At 37.7% G+C, this 10000-nt stretch overlaps 1 protein-coding gene and 1 long non-coding RNA gene across 3 annotated transcripts in view; both read left to right on the top strand.

Moving 5' to 3' along the window:
* LOC138010848 (uncharacterized) overlaps window positions 1–10000 on the top strand; it is a 68608-nt gene that overhangs the window by 10173 nt on the left and 48435 nt on the right. The window contains exons 2-3 of the mRNA XM_068857876.1: window positions 1755–1824; window positions 1929–1982. The gene's annotated coding sequence lies outside the window, so the exon portion shown is untranslated. The remainder of the gene's footprint in view (window positions 1–1754; window positions 1825–1928; window positions 1983–10000) is intronic.
* The window catches only part of LOC138010853 (uncharacterized), a 12797-nt gene continuing 6654 nt past the window's right edge, over window positions 3858–10000 (top strand). Inside the window, exon 1 of one of the 2 annotated variants that reach the window (XR_011124566.1) lies at window positions 3858–4067. This is a non-coding gene — a long non-coding RNA (uncharacterized lncRNA). Of the gene's footprint in view, window positions 4068–8777; window positions 9039–10000 lie in introns of those variants that run through there. The other variant, XR_011124567.1, reaches the window with a different exon arrangement.

A 10000-nucleotide genomic window follows, 5' to 3' on the forward strand; every position in this document is an offset into this window, starting at 1 on the left:
CGATATAATAAACAAGACCTTGTCGGTTCTATATAATATAAATGTGACGTCTTAACTTCAGTACGTGCGTTATTTTTTCCTGTGGACTTTTTTTTTATAAGAACATAAGGATTCCGGTCTCGGAAAACAATAATGAGAAACAAGGAAGAGATAAGAAAAGACAAGGGAATCTGTCTGACGTTTCGTGAACTCGCGCACGTCTCAGACAATTGAGTTTAAAATTCAAAACTTGCTGTTCATTCTTCCTCCTAGAGCACAACTCAAAAGAATGAGGCTGACAACAAGGCATTTCGGGAATCTCTTGCCTGTCCTGCAAAATTAAAATATAGAATTTAAGTGGAAGACTAGTGAAGCGGATCAATATATTTGGCACGATGGAAAACGTAATTTTGAGGAAACCTTTATGTGACAGTCTTCTCAATTGGCCCTGTATTGGTACAGCATTCTTTCCGAAAAAACGACACTAGACATAGGAGAACACTTTACCAGCCATTACTGATTAAATTAACACATTCACTATTATATTACGAGCTTGTCAGTGTTTATGCATCCTTATTTGAAAATACTCTTCTGAGAAATAAAGCAGATTGTAAAGTGCCCCTTGAATTTTTTATTTACGTAGTAGACTCCCATTTGTTTTGTCTTTTTTCATCAATCTTCAGAACTTACATGATACGAGCCTTGCGTTCTCATATTGTTTGCATTATAACCAGGAAAAGATTCTCAGAATTTCATTGTGTCTATTATCTTAACGAGTAAGTACAACAAGAGTCAAGGATTCTCTGGAAGGATTGAGAGCAAATGCCCAAAGTTATGCTTTCAAGTGTCTTCCGGCTTAGGCCAATTCTTGCACTAATCCAATATCCTTTTCTAGACCTCTCGTCAAGTTAAGAGAATGGTTGATTGAAGAACAATTTTTGTTGATGTTTGGAACCAAGCTGTGCCTCAACCTGATCAATACCACTAGCAAAAAAAAAAAGCGCAAATAAATGGTAAAGAAAGGAAAGCGTTTGTCAAAAACGTCAGTTAGCATTAGCTCAGCACAGTGGGGTGTGTCGTAAAAATCTCTGTCAGGATTTGCAAGGTTAGCAGTGGTTAATTGACCTATATGTGGTGGTGTATTGCTCGCAATTTTCAATTGAAAATTTTCACCTCCAAAGTTTCGATCTTCAATGATTGACATAGTTTAGCCCTTCTTAATCTTTCTCTTATTCTCCTGGTTTGAAGTCGATTAAAAAAACTGGCTTGCCATATCCCATAATGAGAATATTACAATAACGACTCTATTTTGCTAGAGCACGCTAGACTGAGAATATGAGGCCATCCTCTCGATGAGGTGTGACATTCTTTTGATTCAGTACTGGTGAATCAGTTTACATGATGGCAATGAACTGATAGAAATCTATCCAAAAATGATATAAAGAAAGGAAATACAACAATTAAAAATAATAGATCTTTAATTTGTATGTCCCGGTCAAACTACTTTTCATTGGCAAATGATTAAGGGTGCTGATTGCCATGACACGAGCTGGGCCCGGGCACAGTTGCTTTAATGATTGCAAACGTTGCATGATTTTAGTGATACATTTTTCGAAGAAGAAGTTATGATTTTTGCATCAAAATTGACGCCGGAATCTATTTTTATAAGATATGTAATATAATTCAATATTTGGTATGTATGTTGCCGGTAAAATCCGTTTTCAGGTTGAATTCGTTTTAAACTAGGTTAAATTGGTGATCCTCTTTTTACCTAGGTTGAATACGCTCTCAGATGGATTGAAGAAACTGGAGCCTAAATTAAGTCTGAAGAAAAATTCGGGTCAGGTTAGGATTATTTTTGGTTGTTATACATAGATATTAATTGACCAATCATAGAAAAGTAAATAATGAAAAGAACTGTGTTGGATTGAGCATGTCCGTTGTTGTAGTGTCGTTGTGAAGACACAGTACTACAAATCTGGAGGGTGCGAGTTCCAGTACCGGTAAGTGCATAATACAGTTCTTTGTTCCCTTACTATGTTGTAATATTGAGACTGAATTAATAAGTGTATGAATACAGAAACAGCTAAGATAATATTAGGGAGTTTAAGATCTACGACGCGACGGCAACGAAAACGTCACAAATTATGCATATTTAATGAGCAAAAGCAATAGCTTTGCACGCTCTGCACGTGCATTTTTCATTTTTGTACATTTCTTTCACGTTTTCTGCAAATCTGCGACGTGAAATTACCAATTCTCAAGTTTTTCAGAGAACGTGAACACAAGGCAGCGAATTTGAATTTGCTGTCGTAGCTTTAACACCGCACCTCCTAATTCAGTTCATGGAAAGTTACACTAGTTTTTAGAAGTTGAACGAGCCGACATGATGACGAAAAAGATTAATTGACCTGAAGTTGGAATTTTAAATGGCGTTTTCGTTACCGTCGAGTTGTGATCTTAAACTCCCTAATACCGAAGACTAAGAACATGTGTTAAGATGGGTTTCAGGAGGGGTTTAAACTAGGTTGAGTGCATAATCCAACCCACTTAGGTAAAATGAGGACCACGAATTTACTACGTTAAACGGATTTAACCTGAGAACGGATTTTACCCACAAGATGCATATGTAAACTACAGTCATATTGATTTGAATGCACTTATTGATGAGACCACCCAAGCAAAAGGTCACCTTTTTTTTTCATTTTTAATAATTTATTTTTATTTTTATAACTAATCAGCTTTGTGGAGGTCCAAGTAAGAATCATTGAAGAATATATGCTCTCTGTCGATGGCAATAGAATGGTAGACCTTATGAATAGTCCAAATACATTTTTGTTTTTCTATACGAACGTCTAGTTTGGAGCCGAGGCTGAGCGTTCGTATTTTTTTGCGATTTGAGCCTAAAAACGTTCTTAACATTTTATTAAAGTTGCCTACTTTGTGAGTTGTTCGTCAGTGTATCACGTAATAAGAAAATCACATTGTTAATTTCAAAAAAACGTCCTCAGTATTTGACTTAGTTTTCCTGTTAGACTGCAGTCTTATTTTTATACTACTCACAAAGCCAAAACAAAATAAGCAAAAACTGAAAAAGACAAAATATGGCATGAAGCCATCGTTGTTAACTGACTCTGTATGTTCTTGCTATGTTCAACTTCTTGGTACTGTTCTTATCAAAAAGGTATGTTATAAAAAGGGGTATGTAGAACTTATTTCCGAAAAGCAAACACTTTTTTGGTTAATAATGTGGCTAGCGACGAGGAAACAATGTCACAAGTCTTAATAAACGGAAGTAGTCGTGTTTTTCTTGGTTTCTCACTATGAATTTAACAGCTGGTGCTCTTTTGTGATGCTCTCGACAATCACCTTTTTTTTTAGCTAGGAATGTAGCTAACGACAGGGAAACTGCCATAAGTCTTAATAATCGGAAATAGGTGTGTTCTGCTTGGTGTCTCTCTATGAATTTAACAGCTTGTGCTCTTTTGTGATGCCCTCGAGAAGTCGGATATCGTCTCCGAGCCAGTGACAGTTCTACTTGACGGCAGAACAAATTTCGACGAGAATGGAATAATCTATTTACATAACACCATCAATCGATAATTTCAAATGACATCTGACCATTGAGTTACTGAGTGTAAAATTACACCAAATCCATATCCGGTATAGCCACCAACGCTCAGAACACTCCAAAAAAGCAACACAAACTAAACACCATCCTATGTCGCAACCCCTTTAATATATTTCATCATCTTCTTCATAGGTAATCGAACTTCTAGCTACGTCTCTATCCGCAAAGAGTGTAAGCGATATTTTAAGCCTTTAATTAAACCGCCGGAAAAGACGGATTTTCATCAGAACGGTTCATCCTGGTCACTGGCAGCAACTTTAAGTGATGAACTCATGTTGATTTGTTCCTAAGTATTTATCGTAATATCCGTTAAATTTAAGGAAATTATACTTCATCAGATACATTTAAAACACATGAATGCAATGGGCATGTTAATTGGCGAGTTTGGGGAGCGTGGAAAAATTTGTTGAGTATAATTATCTCTTTGAGACTTAGAATAGCGCTGCATTTCTTCAAGGTAAGTGGGTCATTTAGTTATTAGTTACTGGGTAATTGTTTTTGTGAGAAACATGTAGAGGAATTGCGTTTCTGAGAGAAGAATGCAGAGGAATTGCGTATACTACTTTCAAAGAGATTGGCGATCCACTCCGCGACCGTTACTCACTTGACACAAAAACCGACCATCGAAATAATCTTGCCCTAGGCTGTTTTGTTAGATCTGCACTCGTGAGTCAAAAAGAGGGAAAAACGAGACTATGCTAGCGAAGATAGCGGCTGAAAAACAGAGTCAGTCCATTCATTCACCGATCTGATCACAGCTAATGTTATAGTCCTTGGCTTCGGTGCGATGGGCATCCGTTTTGGTCAAATTCCATGTCAGGTCAACGCAATGCAGAGCTCAGCCTTTCTCTACTTTGGATATCGAGTACTCACTTATAAATAATTTTTGTCCGATATCGTCCTTCCGTAAGGCAAGATGTCCAAATACAATCTCGCAATTCCCCAACTGATTCCTAATAAAACAATTCAGTTCCAAACAAAAAAGAGCGGAAAACTGTCGTTTGTAGCTCGCCAAAAATATATTAACGAGATGCTCTCGTTTAAACGCTAATGCAGCTTTCAATAAAACTGAATAAGATGCCGAAATTCCCCCAAAATTCGAATTCTTTGCCAGATTAATAATTTTGTAAAATCTGTCAAGCTTTGACAAGCGGATGAACCAGTTTATATCCAATTCACTTGAAAGTGCCATTCCACGCACTGTTTTTGGTTGCAAAATACGCGGATGCGGTGAGTTTAGAAGCTACGAAGTTGGAAAACGTGCCAAAAATCGTGTCGCATTTGTTTAAGAATACAAATAGCGCTATTTAGCGAAACAAAAGTGTATTTCCTCACGGATACGCATCTATCAGAGCCAATTGAGATTTGTCCTACGAACATTTGAGGCCGGCACCTTTGTTTTTATATTGATATCGAGAAAGAAATATGGGAGAATAATGGCTCTTGAGTGAAGTGACTTAATTAATGGCTCAGGCTGCTGCAAAACAGGTTTGCTGTAACAAACTGATTATCGCTATCGTTTTAACGATGGCTGCGACAGTGAACCAAACAGAAAAGAAAATAGAGAGATCAACTTTCGCGAGATTTTGATCACGACACGAACAACAGTTCCCACTCACAATCAAACTACTCGTTTAAAATACGTGCACTGGTCATAGCGGCTCGCCAAGCGAAGACTATGCATGCCTATTCCACAACTTGTTTTAAGTCTGAGGTAAAGTTAACAACTATTCACCGAAAAGGAGGTGGCTACTGTGGATATCTAATAATTATCCTGCGAGGTGACGGTTTTAGCAAGGAATATCAAATAAAAACACTTTTCTAATAACAATTATTCTACGAGGGCGCGCTGGATATGAATTGATGGATAACCAACAAGGCGCGTATCGCCGAGTTGGTTATAATCATTTTATATCCAGCAAGCCCGATGAGAATAATTGTTTCATTAAAAGCTCCAGGATCAACAACTCTTCCACTGAAGCATCAATTTCTGCCTCGGTCAATTCCGGCGGGTCCAAAACGGTTTTTGGCGGCCATTCTTTCTCAGAGCTGCAAAATATTTTCAGCTTGCTTTATCGCTGACGCGTTCCTTGACCATATTAGGCAGAACAAGTATATGCAAAATTAACCATTTCCAGCTTTCCACGTTTGAAATGACTGTCCATCGATAAGAAATGGAATTCTTGGCGATTGAGTGCCAACTAATAAGCCGGAAATTAAATATTTTTTGCGGCACGAGAGCAACAGGCTAAGGGCCTGGGCCCTTGAGTATAGACGCATTATGGGTAAAGTGATATGGGTACTTAAGCTTCTGATTGCACGTGGGCAATCAGTCTAGGCCGACACCATCTCAGTTATTACTAAGTTTGTTTGTTTTTTGTCAGTACGCATAAAACCAAGTAGGAAGGTTTCATGAGCTTGGGCCTTTTTTTCCCACGGGGTTTTTTACGACAGGTTTTTTCAGGCCGCCGTTCTAACCACGATGTTTGTTAGTGGTTGCTAAGCTCTAGGTATGTCTTATTGTCGCGTGCTGTGACGGCGATTTCTGTGATAGCAACGGTATTGTATGCCGGTGCTCGGCCAAAACATCCAAAATAAACCTAATGGTTCAATGTATTGGTTGTCTGTTGTGTAGTGTAGCTGAAATAAAAAAAAAATATGAGGACGAAGGTCACACTTGAGTTCAAAACTCGGGCTTTAATAATTTATAATTCCAATTTCAAAACTCGAGGAAGATCATTCCAAGCGTAGAAAGTTAGATATGTTAGATGTCTATCAGAAACGCTACTTTATTTATCTGTAGCAATGAAATTCGCCATCAATTCGCTGATTTAGGATAGTGTAAAATTGTGATCACTTGACTTGTCACATGATCACTATTGTACGTTAAGGCAAAAGAAGACAATTATATCATTTATCTTCGAGGGAGATTTCATCTTGTTCCAGGCAATCTATTGGGAGATATAGCTGATCAACCATATTTTCCAAACGTACTTTATACCCAGTCCTTAAACTACTTGAGGCTGGTAAGTGAATAGCAAAGGATAGTCGCCGGAGTTTTATTCTCTAAAGCGATGATAATGACAGAGATTTGATAGCCACACTGGTTATTGAAATCCAGGAAGCCAAATTAAATGTTCTGTCAAAAAAAGTTTTTCTATGAAGACATATTCTTCAGTGACCGAGAGAGAAGTGACATTTGTCCATGCTTCGTATAATGCAATCGTCACAAAGAGTAGGAAGAAGATCTGTTCTCGTTGGGGACTTAAGATCTACGACAGCGGCGTCGACGACGGAAAACGTCACTTAAAATTTATGTACTCCATCTCGTTCACGTCATACAATGTGGGCGAAGTATTCCTTAAATTGGGCGGGAACGGTTTCCGAGTAAAAGTAAACAATGAAAGGTTCGCATTTGTATGCTTCCGTTGTCGTCAAACCTGAATTGTAGCACGAATTTCTGTGTATTTTTTTGCCGTACTCTACAAAACAACAACATGAAATCACCAAATTTTTCGTTCTGACGACAACGTGAGCATATTATAACAATGAGCCCACGTTTTCTTATCTGGTGTGACTTTCACAACATCTAGCGCTACAAATCAGTGCCATTAACACTTATAGATTTTACTCTAGTGTCTAACGCCAGACAATTTTACGAGTTAATGGGGAAGACCCCGGCGGTGAAAGGGTTAAGACCTTTATTTTTTAAATTTAAATTTAATTAATTTAATTTTATTTATTTGTCCATTATATTACACTTATAATGATTTATTATTATTATAATAATTATAATAATAATAATAATAATAATAATAATAATAACTATTATTATTATTATCATTATCATCTTAGCAAGCTCTAATCGAGCTTTTCTAGGAAGGTCCCCTATCTACAATTACAATTAATTACTCAAGAAGCTAGAGTCGCTCTCGGCTATCGCCTCCGAGCGACTGACGCTTCTCTCGTGCTTAGCAACCTCCCGCGTGCACCATAACTCAATAGTGCGCGCTGAGCCGTTTACCATTTGTTAATCTAATTAAAACAGCAGATGGATAATCAGACTAACTGTAATCGTTTTACGGGTTTTATCCCAGTAATAATAGACATTACTATTACATTACTGTCTGTCTGATGTCTTGATTTTTGACTGTTTGCTTCGCCTTTTTTTTTCTAGTAATTTGAGGTTTGTCTGGCCTAATTTTATCGTGGAAAGTATGGAAAGGCACTGTATAGCCTATGGATGTGTTTGTAGACGACGTGGTAGTGTTATATTTGTAAGCCAAGTCAACCCACGGTGTCATAAAACTGAGACTAATATTTCTATACGCACAATTTATTTCGGAACTTGCTGGAACTTGCAGCAAAACAGTGCTCAATACCTGTGTAGTAGTCGCCCACTCATCAGGGGAAAATCCCCTGATGAGTAGGCGATATAAGGTTAATCACGCGATGAAGAAAAAAAAAATAAAACGCACTTTAACCAAACAATGAAAACTGGAAAATTCTGAACTTACTTTAGTCTCTGGGAAGTGATTTTGATCCATGGGAGATGATCTCTGGCCTTCCAGTTGATGTGAGAGCTAGTAGATATAATTAATTTTATTATTATATATATATATATTGATGAAATACCAGGATTCTCCCTTCACTAAAAAATCATATCTTCACCACGCGCAGTGAACAAATTATTTTTCTCTCACATGTGAGGATATAGGTGTTGTCATAGTAACCAACACGATTAGCCAATAAAACGCGAGCTTTCTCTTCATTGTAAGATACTTTTGTGCTTTAATATAATTCTTCTCTACTACATTAACATTTTTATTGCAAAATTTGACATTATCATGATTTCTTTTTCATAACTTTCATAGCTTGCTGTATGTTACACAACATGCGTGTTTTAGCGGTTGGTGACCACTTTTTCATCATTTCGAAACTGAATAAAACAAGTTGTTTTAAATCTAGACATTTCATCAATATCTATATGATAAACAGAACATTACATGACCGCATGCGGATACGAATTTTATCTTCTCGTGCTAAAAGTATCACCTCACCTTCAAGCGTTTTGATCTCATTATGCCCAGAGGTATGTTGGCTTGCGGGTGGATTAGGATCAGACACCGTTGATTTCTACCTTTTGGTTCTTAAACGCAAGGTGAATGTTCTTATGAGCTTAGTCTATCATAAGATCTGTTTCTTTTGCTCTTATATTTGTGCTGTCTATGAGGCTTACCCATATCACATTGATATAGCTGTCAAAATTACCAAAACGTCTGTGAAGATATGAAGACATTCAATCAGTGTTCTTGCCATTATTTGAGGTCACATGAGCCAATGATTCTCAAGTGAATGAATCTGACAAAGGGCCTCTTCATACTCGGAGTACATAACACTGTGAAGGCAATACATGCGTGGCAAAACCGTAAGCAATATCACCAAAAACCTAAAAGAGGAAGGCTGATTGAACTGTGAAGGAATTTATATTTTCTAAAGCCAAATGTTTGGAAAGGCACTGTCTTCGTTTCATCATCAGAGATTTAAAAGCAATGCATGCAGTCGTCTTTAGATAATACACTCCTTAACAGTTTAAGCAACCTTGTTCAGATTTTTGGATTTAACCACCAGCCCGTATGAACTGGCTGGCTCGGTTTCAGACAGAGATGTCTAATTTGCACAGAGGCAGGCTGGCCCGTTTGTCGAGATGCATGGCAAGATCTCGTTACTTAGACTTCCAAGGACAGGAACTCAACACGTTACTGAAGTTCAGTTTTTTTTTGTCTGCGCTTTGGCCTGAGTCACAGAAGAGCAAATTTTGTTTATACAAGTTATTAATCTGTCACTACAAGATGCGAAAAAAGTGGGACCCCACGTTCGAAAAACTCTTTTTTTTTTTTGCGGATTGGCAAAAATTCTCGAAAAATTTCGCTAATCTTCAAAGAAACCGAAGTGCTGCCTCTGACGACCTCTTTGGCTACCAGTTTTGGCAACGGAAACGATTTTGTTTGTTTAAGCATCACGTTGTCATTCAACCTATTCGTGTACAGTCGGCCCTAAATCTTAAATTTCGGTGGAAAATAGAGCATTGCAATTCCAAACGCAAAAGAAAGTTTTTCCACGATCTCTCTACCGAGTTGCAGTTTTTACAAAGAGAGCGGCAGTTATCATATACGATATCCAGCATACGTCTAGGGATCCTATCCTGAGAATTCGGAGTGATTTAGGAGAAAAACTGCTGAGCCGGGTGTCAAGATCGAGTTCCCCTGTTTCGTCTATTTTGACGATCGCAGAGCCGAGCAATGTTGTAATCTTTCCAGTTTGAAACGCTTTTCAAAATATATCGCCAAAATGTTTGATGATATAAAAGCTTGTTCCTATGCGACCCGC

Source organism: Montipora foliosa, chromosome 7 (assembly GCF_036669935.1).
Source record: "Montipora foliosa isolate CH-2021 chromosome 7, ASM3666993v2, whole genome shotgun sequence".
Classification (NCBI taxonomy): Eukaryota; Metazoa; Cnidaria; class Anthozoa; order Scleractinia; family Acroporidae; genus Montipora; species Montipora foliosa.